The 8,704-nt window shown below is 49.0% G+C and overlaps 1 protein-coding gene across 2 annotated transcripts in view; it reads right to left on the bottom strand.

Moving 5' to 3' along the window:
• Positions 1-7,081, bottom strand: part of bcor (BCL6 corepressor) — a 34,181-nt gene extending 27,100 nt beyond the window's left edge. Inside the window, exon 1 of one of the 2 annotated variants that reach the window (XM_034693893.1) lies at positions 6,224-7,081. The gene's annotated coding sequence lies outside the window, so the exon portion shown is untranslated. The remainder of the gene's footprint in view (positions 1-6,223) is intronic. The other variant, XM_034693894.1, reaches the window with a different exon arrangement.
• Positions 7,082-8,704: the final 1,623 nt, after the last annotated feature.

Raw genomic sequence — 8,704 nt, forward strand, 5'->3', positions numbered from 1 at the left:
GGGCGCAGCGGTCGGGGCTGCGTTTATAAAGCAGACCGCTGGAGCGGAGCCCCGACGCGCACCATTAAACAGAAAACCACCGGGCGTTTCAGCGGAACCTCATGTAGGCTAGATCTGCGTTTATATCTGCGCCTTTTGAGGTATATGAGCAAACAAAGACAGGAATGACTGATAAAAAAAAAAGGAGAGAGAGAGAGAGAGAAGAGAGAGGAAATAAACTCCATGCTCCCTCTTCTCCCTCGTTTCCTGTTTCTGACGACAATGACCTGAACTCTGCGTGACCCGTGGTATGTGTGTGTCTGTGTGTGTGCACCGACACCGCTCATCATTTCCTCCCGGGTTGAGGCCTCTGGATGGGCCGTGCAGCGCTTTGTGAGTGCGCCCCAGTTCAGTGTGTGTGTGTGTGTGTGTGTGTGTGAGAGAGAGAGAGAGAGAGAGAAAGACACCGAGGAGGGTCGATGATTGTTTGAAAAGTGGTTACGTCCCCATTAGCAACTTCCTGCCTGCGCACAGGTTGAAAATGACCAACAATAAACGTAGATGAATATGTCTTCCCGTTGAGGTTTGCATGTGTGTTTGTTATAGTTCAACGGGAAACCAGGACTCTGTGGGTCTGACAGTGAGTGCAGGCACCCTCTCGCTCTTTGTCCCTGGAGCTTTGCCAGACTCTCTGAAGCGCAGAGCTCCGATCAGCTCGAAAAAAATGCAGTGTGACGCAGGATAATCTCCGCAGCGGCGGGGGTGGGGTGGGCATAAACACGGATTAAATGCGAGCGCGCGCAGACACACAAATACACACTTTACCACAAACGACACACACCAACATGAGGCTGTGTGTGTGCGCCCACAACGAAAGGAATTCTGTGCATAAAAAATAGAAAACAGCGGGAACGAATTGGAGGAACAACATAAAGAACGCGGACTAAAACTGGAGCCTCGGGGCCACACTTTCACCAACACTGACACCCAGCATTCGCCCTGATTATCAGGCTGACACGTGCCAACGGGTGTAATTATCTTCTCAAAGTACAGTCAAAATGCAATCTACGGAAAGTTGTCACAATGTCTGCAAGTTTCTGGTACAGTAATCCGAACAAAAGACAGAGAGGCTGAGGGCTGAGGGGGAGACAGCGCAGATAAACGCTGTTCAGAGACAGTGAGTGCGCGCTGCTGGTGGAGCGCAGAGCCCGAAGCAGCCAGCGGCGTCTCTTCAGCTGTCACATTATTAGCGACCGAGCTGTAAACAAGGGGCCCCTGCGTCCTCCCGGGCCGCTGCACAGCCGCATGCACGTCGGTGCACGGTTCAGTTCTCCCCCTCGGCAGCACGGCCGTCAACAACGGACACATTGTGAGGCCCCCCGTGCTGTCACCAGGGCCCGGGCGGCGGCTGCTCAACTGGGCTCTATTCATCCCAAGCCAAATGGGGACTAAATGGCCCTTTATGCCACCAAAGGAGCCGATTGTAATAGGGATGCGCATGCATGAGTCGGCCCGCGTTTACCGGAGGTTTCTTGACTCTCCTTTGAAATGTCCGCGTTGCTTTCTTATGTTGGATGTTCCCGATGAAAGCACATGACGCCAAAGGACTGATCCGCCTCCGTATGACCCCCCTCACTCCCTCCCTCCTTATATAGGATGAATAGTCTGTTTAAAGAGGAGGCTTAATGATTAGTGCGTAATGACGTTAATTAGGCTAAATGAACGTCAGTTTAAACAGGCCGTGAGGCAAACCAAGCTTCACACATATCCTGGATTTCTGCATTTAAAGGTCACACGTGTTACTGTGAGGAAAATGAGCCCTAGATCCTATTAGTGCAAAATATTTACTGGGCTAATTGTTTACTGTGGAGATACGGAGCCTCGTGATGATCCCCGAGCCGAGGTCAGAGGCTTTTCTAGCCAAACAGGCACGTGATATGCCATCCATCCAGACAGCAGACACAGCATTCCTGCTTTGAAGACGGTTGGTGTAATAAACTCGTATCTACCGCCATCCTCCCGCTGCGCTGTGCTGCCAAGCATCTGTGGGATTTCGTCAGATAGAAAGAAGCCCGAGGCACCGACATCTAAAAACAAATGAGGAGGGCCTGATCAAGACCGAGCGTGCAGGGAGGCAGAGGAGGGAGGCGAGGTGTGCCATCATTACTGGGCTGCGAAATCAATCTTCCGATAGGCCAGAGCGAGGTCAGGAAACTAAATGCAGAGATTAAGATTCATACCACAACAAGGAACTGAATCTAACATGAACGCAGCACAGCCATGTTGCTTTTGGAGACATGATGAACATACATTTAAGGGGTTATAGAGGCGACTAATTGTAAAACTGATCCGGCTCGTAATGGGCTGAAATGTCAATCTGTCAGACAGTGACAGAAGGACGTGAAATGGGGTTTTCCTTTAACGTCCTGTCCGCCTCTGTGCCGTGGAAACAGCACTGGAGGTCGTCACATCTCTGCGGGGAAGTGATCCGTGCGCTCCAAACCTCGTCGAAACTAAAAGCTTTGTGGAGCGCGGAGAGAGAAAGAGAGGAAGAGAGAGAGAGAGAAATAGAGAGGAGGAGGAGGAGGAGGAGGAGGAGGGCTGGAAGGGAGGGAGGGAGGGAGGGCGGCTCTCCCGTTTCATCGCGAGGTCCCGGGAGGCCAGCACGGAGCATAGCTTCAATCAAACCGTGACGTCTCCTCCGGGAGCTGCGCAGCGCCTGGAAAACCGATCTCTCCTCGGCTCTCTGCCGTGCCTCCGCTTTTGTTCACACACAGCTCGCCTCAGCAGCGAGCGCTGCGCCGGCAGCGAAGAGACTGTTGTTTTATATCCAGGCGTAAGCGAGAGAGGAGGGGAAAAAACAAGCGCGACAACAATAAAACAGACCTCCTACATCCGACAGGATCTAAATCAGAACACCGGTGTTTCTTCAGACAGGTCCTTTCCTACGTATTTTTCCCAACACAGATTAGATTTGATATGCAAAAATGGTCTCGTGATTTTTATTGACGTGCTCTCATTCTGTGCGTAATATCCCCCGCGTGCTCCCCATTGATTAGAAAAGCGGGCAAACAGCAGGTTAATGGGTTTAGAATGGAAGTGATGTGATTGTTCCCCTTGCACGCAGCCACCCCACGGAGCTGTGCGCTGACACATCCACTGTCACACATCACTCAGCATGACAATGGGGCCCAGCAGGCACGGGGCTGGTGTGTGCTTCAGGTGCACCTTTCACCTCAACGCGCAAACATCTTTTAACTGAACATTTCTCCACAAAATGCAGCGGAAAAATTAGAAGTTTTTTAATGCTTTCATGGATACAGACTTAAGAGAGACATGGCTGTGTTTCACTGAAGCCTTTGATTAGAAAAGCAACTTCTGAATAATTTCACTTGAAGTCATTTCCCAACTAAAGAACCACGGTTTAGTTCACCCTTAAACCTCACTTTGACACCTCACAATCCAGGGCAATGAAGCACACTTTTTTGAAGACGTGTGAAGTCCTCTCACATGAAAAGGGAGAGTGAAAATAAATCAGTTTGTCAATCTGTGGTAAGCAGCCCTCCCCCTTCGTGTTCCAACACCTGGAAAACAGATCAGCCCCACGCTGACATCACAGCGCGCAGTGGAAAAATTATGCGCAAAAACAGTCCAACGGGGCACCCTATAAATAAACTCGGCCCACACAAAATGTGAAGTATTTGTTCGATGCTTCCACAACACGCAGCACTAGGGAACAGATTTTATTAGCCATAAAAAGCCCCTTCGTGAACGAGCCTATCTTGTGCAACGAAGTCTGGTGTGTATTGAGAAAAAAAAACAGGACAGAGAAGGAGGTATGTGAAGACGAGGCGACCTTAAACTCAGCTGCGTAATGGATGACCTCCACTTGAATGTTCAGGGAGGACATGAGGTGTTATCAATGAGGGAAACACATTTCTGGTGCAAGATAAGTCATTCCAAACTACAGAAATCTGATTAAATCTGGACTCGTGTCTTAAAATATGTATCTCCAAAGGTTACAACATTTAAGAATAAAGGTGGAGAATCTCATCACAGCATTATATTTAGACCGTTAGGACAGTAATTAACCACATGCTCTAATGGATCATTGTTTCTGGTCACATAACGTGGTTTCAAAGTGAGGCCAAAACGTCCAGATCTCTGTTTACGTCTGATTTCTCATCTATTAATTCTCCTAGCTTGACACGTAACTTTAAATGTATGTCGTGTCCTTATTTTCTGCATACCAATGCAGACCATGCTTTAATTTAAATACAATTAAGCTTTTATTCCGCAACAAATCCCCCTGAAGTAGCCTCCACCCCCCACCACTTAATCCCCCTAGCTCCGCTCCCTCGAAAAAGGTCCCAACACGAGGTCCTGCATGCTCCACTCCTCCAACCTGCTCCAGCGTCTGCACGTTAATACGAGAGATTCTCCACTATACTGTATATCCTGCGCAGATTGCCTGCCGGGGCTGAAGTGCTCTTTTAGTAGCTGCTTCCCTCACTAAGCTCGTCAATGAGCTGGAGCCAGCCAATATGAGGCACATCGATCGTCCTAAGAGAGCGTCCCCTAATTAGTGCCTGTGTGGCTCCAGGACAGACGGCATGCAGGCGCACGCGGAGGAGGGAAGAAACTCCCGCGATATAAGCCGATGTCCTGCCACGGAGGAGTGAGGTCCTGACTGAAGGAGATTTTAGAAATATGACTCGGTGAAATGTTGCTTTACTGGGTATACAAGCCCAGAGAGGAGCTTTAAAAAAAAGCATTAGGAACCACGGCTCAGGTTGGAACACATCCAACAAGGCTTGCAGCACTTATTTCAATTAAACTAACTTCATGAGAAGTGGTCGCCCACACTGGTGCAAGGCGAGGGTGGCTGTGGATGGATTCAAAACCAGTGTATAAAAGTTAATAATGACAGAGAGGATCTGTGGGTTATATTAAAGATGTGTTCATTCGCAAAAGCTATCCATGCAAAGCAGACAACACAGAAACAGTACAAGGTGCCACTTCTGAACTATTTCTAATATTACCAAAGAGTCTCGGATGACACTTTATCCATACAAGAGAGCAGCGCGTATCGGAGCTGCAGGGGGGTGGGGGGGTGGGGTGTTTAACTGGCGCTGGATCCTCTGTGCGCAAAGGATTTTCCCCCGCAATGCAAAGACGAGTCACACAGCATGCGTGCAAGAAGGGAGACAACAGACTGCAGCGCAAAGTCATAGCGGAGAACACCTGCAAGACATGAAGCGAGAGCGAGACAGCGTGCGCGTGTGTGCGTGTGTATGTGTGTGTGGCACGATGCCAGAGCGGTTTCCATCAACTCGACAGGAAGGTGAACTGTGCAGCCCCCCCTCCATACCTTTCCCCAACACTACCTTTGGGGCTGATGAGACGACTGATCAACGTCCACTCTGTCCAAACAAACACCCCCAACCCACATACACACACCTCCCCCACGAACACACACATACAGCTGTCAAGCACGCACACACACACACACACCCCGGGGATGCCCTCCAACTGAACTGAACCGTGTATAAGCGGAGCTGCACCGCTCGCTTCCCTTTGGCAGGGCGAGGCTGAATTCCGTAACCTTGTTTAGCGCAGAAGCTCCGTGTGCGCGCACGCACACGCGTACACACACACACACACACACACGCACACACACACAGACAAACTCCCACCCTCGCCCCACAGGCTCTCTCGCTCTCAAACACACGCACGCACACACACTTCGTCACTCAGCAGAGTGCGAAAAGCCTGAATATTCACCGTCGAGGACGGCGCCGCTTTCAAGTCTGCTAATCTCTAGGACGTCCTTCTCACCTCCGCCTGGCTAACAGGACAGTTGTTAAAAAAAGAGGGGGCCAAGATCACGGTCGGATCATTATGTGTGTGTGTGCGCGTGTGTTATTTATCAAGCACATGCCACTGCCCCGCCGAAACGCACAAAGACCACCCTATGCGCTATTCTTAGAAGTGGCCGATCCTCTCCCAGTCTCTGCGCACTACACCGGGCTTTAACGTTCACATTCAACCTCACAAGAAGACCGTCTCGGATCCAAAACACAGTTTGAAAACAATTAACGCTTCAAAGCATCTTGGCTTTTGGAGCACACTTATTTTGAAAAATAACAGAGAAGCGTGCGCTCTGAATCCTCAAAGAGGGATTTAACTCGCCAAAGAGACAAGCGAGATAAAATTCATTTTTCTTTGTCATGGATGGTCTCACCTGGTTAATTGCTGATAGTTCCAGTCGTCGTCCGTGCACAGCTACTCACGCCTTTTCCTGTTTTTCCAAGTTAACTGGGAGGACAGCGATCCGTGCGTACGTAGACTAACCCGGTTACGATCCTGCCTGCTGGAGACAATCCCGGCCGGAGAAAAAAACAACTAAAAGTGTCTAACAGGTTATCCACTTGTCACGAAACAAATCAAGTCTTAAATGAAAGCTCTCTGTCCTTACTCTATTGTCTAAGAAAAACTCTCATCCATTCGCTTTTATTTCAAGCGGACTTTTCTGCTGCTGCAAATGTCACTTGTGTTGCCATAAAGCAACAAAAAGATCCTACGCGGAAGAAAAACAAACGTCCGGAGAGAGAGAAATCCACAAAAGAAAATCCGTTATGGTCCTTTAAGTCGTGGAGCCTCTGTGCCCTGCGGTCCGGGCCCCCAAAGGATACAGGTGGCGAGGTCGTCGGACTCGCGGAGAAATTAATTCAGCTCGGCTGTACCTCGCAGCAGCGCCATGTTGGGTTTCAGCGGAGCACGCCGTGCTCGGAAAAAGCCCCTCGCTCCCGCTCTCCGTCACTCCATGTCCTCCCCGGCGCCGGATTGCGTGTCTGGGAAGGTTTGCTGAAGGTTATTCCGTGAAGCTTTCCGTCCCGCGTGTTCTTCTTCTTCTTTTGCTTCTTCTGCTCAGCGGAGAGAACACCCCGGTTCGCAGAGAGGACGCGCGGAGCTGTACGGGGAGTGCCGCACAGAATGGATGAACGCTGCCGAGACCGAGCGACTCGCTCCACTCCCACTCGCGCAGACTCTACCCAGAAGGCCAGTCGGGAGACCGCAATTACCATAAGCCTCCAGCGCACGGCACTGGCTGCGCGCGCACGCACACACAGAGACACACACAAACAGAGCGAGACGCACACACACAGGCTCCGCTGAAAGTCCAAAACAGGAACAGGCGAGGTTTTAACAGCAGAAACACGGCAGAAAAGATGAAGAAGAAACACAAAATGATAGCTAGGATCACGAATCAGTTATTTTGCAAAGGTGTGGAACGTTTTGCAAACTTATGGAAATCATATTTGTTAAAGAAATTTGATTAAAGGGAGAGCTTACAAACCAAGCCTTATTTTCAGTTATAAGAGACAAAGACACACAAGCATTCATTTACGTGTAAGGCAAGGTTGCTTTACTAATATACTATATATTTTGTGTATGAATGCATATGAAATACTCCCTCCTAGCAATAGTCTTCATTGGTGTTGTTTTGGTCCATAATTGCATCAAATGTTCAACTTGTTTACATTTTGTCTGCAAAAATTAAACTCAGAATAAATCCAGATTTTAGTGGCAGGTTGTTTTCTGTCCAATCAAACAGGAACAGTAATTCTGTGAGGCACGAGGCAGTATAGAGGGGGAGAGAGAGGCAGCAGGAAGGGGGGGAGAGAGAGAGAGAGATAGAGAGGGGAGAGGCAGCTCAAGGCTGGGGCACATCTGTTAAGGCTCCCATGTCAAGTGAAGGAGGAGGAGGCTATGAATATCAAGCCGCCTGAGGTGTGTGTGCATCGTGAGCCTGCATGTGTATGTGTATATGTGTGTGTGTGTGTGTGTGTGTGTGTGTGTGTACACGGAGGAGAGGAGGTGAATGAGAAAAGCCAGCAGACAGACAGACAAAAAAGACAGACAGACAGCAGCAAAGTAGGAGTAGGAAAAGAGCGAGGGACGTGTAAATGGAAGGTCTGGCTGGGTTTGCTGCAGCTGTTGAAAGTAGGAGTTAAAGCAGACGTTCGTACACTAACAGACACCAAAGACACCAGAACTCACATGTGGATGCATGGAAAAGCAAAGCAGGTTTTTATGGGAAAGTTGTACTGAATCCTGCAGGCAGATGATCAAAGTATTAGAGCAGGAAAAAAAAGGAGAGATGTGAGAACAGGAGAGCAGACGAAAGAGAAACAACTCTAACGAAACATCAACACGAATCTAAAAATGAATACCTCCTGTCTCAAACTTATATTCAGGGTGAATTGCAGGTTATGTTTGCTGTTATCAGCCCCACCCTCTACCTCTCATAACTGGGAGTTTCCCCGCTTCCACTGCAGCTACGAGGTTGCTAAAGCTACCTTGGCGCTTTGCAATCGACATCTGAAAACACGGTTTACAGTGTGAGAAGTGCTCGCTGCTTCAACAGTGAATCCATCCATGCTGTGATGCCTGAGAAAAAGGGAATTAGTCAAATCTTTCCTTCCAAGGGAAGTGTGTGTCGCAGCCAGAAAGCAGTGAAGGACACAGCCTGGTTAATCTTCTGAGTCTCGGCTGGTTTAGACACAGCTCTCACTCCTACTTTGAATGATGAACTAGACTGTGTTTTAATAAAGCTAAACATGCTATAGTTTTCCCTATTCACACAAACCTTCCTTTTTTCATATGTCATTATGACTGATAACACAAGAGCCAATGTCTCTCCCAACTTGAGCCTTTCCCC

The sequence above is a fragment of the Notolabrus celidotus genome, chromosome 10, assembly GCF_009762535.1.
Source record: "Notolabrus celidotus isolate fNotCel1 chromosome 10, fNotCel1.pri, whole genome shotgun sequence".
Classification (NCBI taxonomy): domain Eukaryota; kingdom Metazoa; phylum Chordata; class Actinopteri; order Labriformes; family Labridae; genus Notolabrus; species Notolabrus celidotus.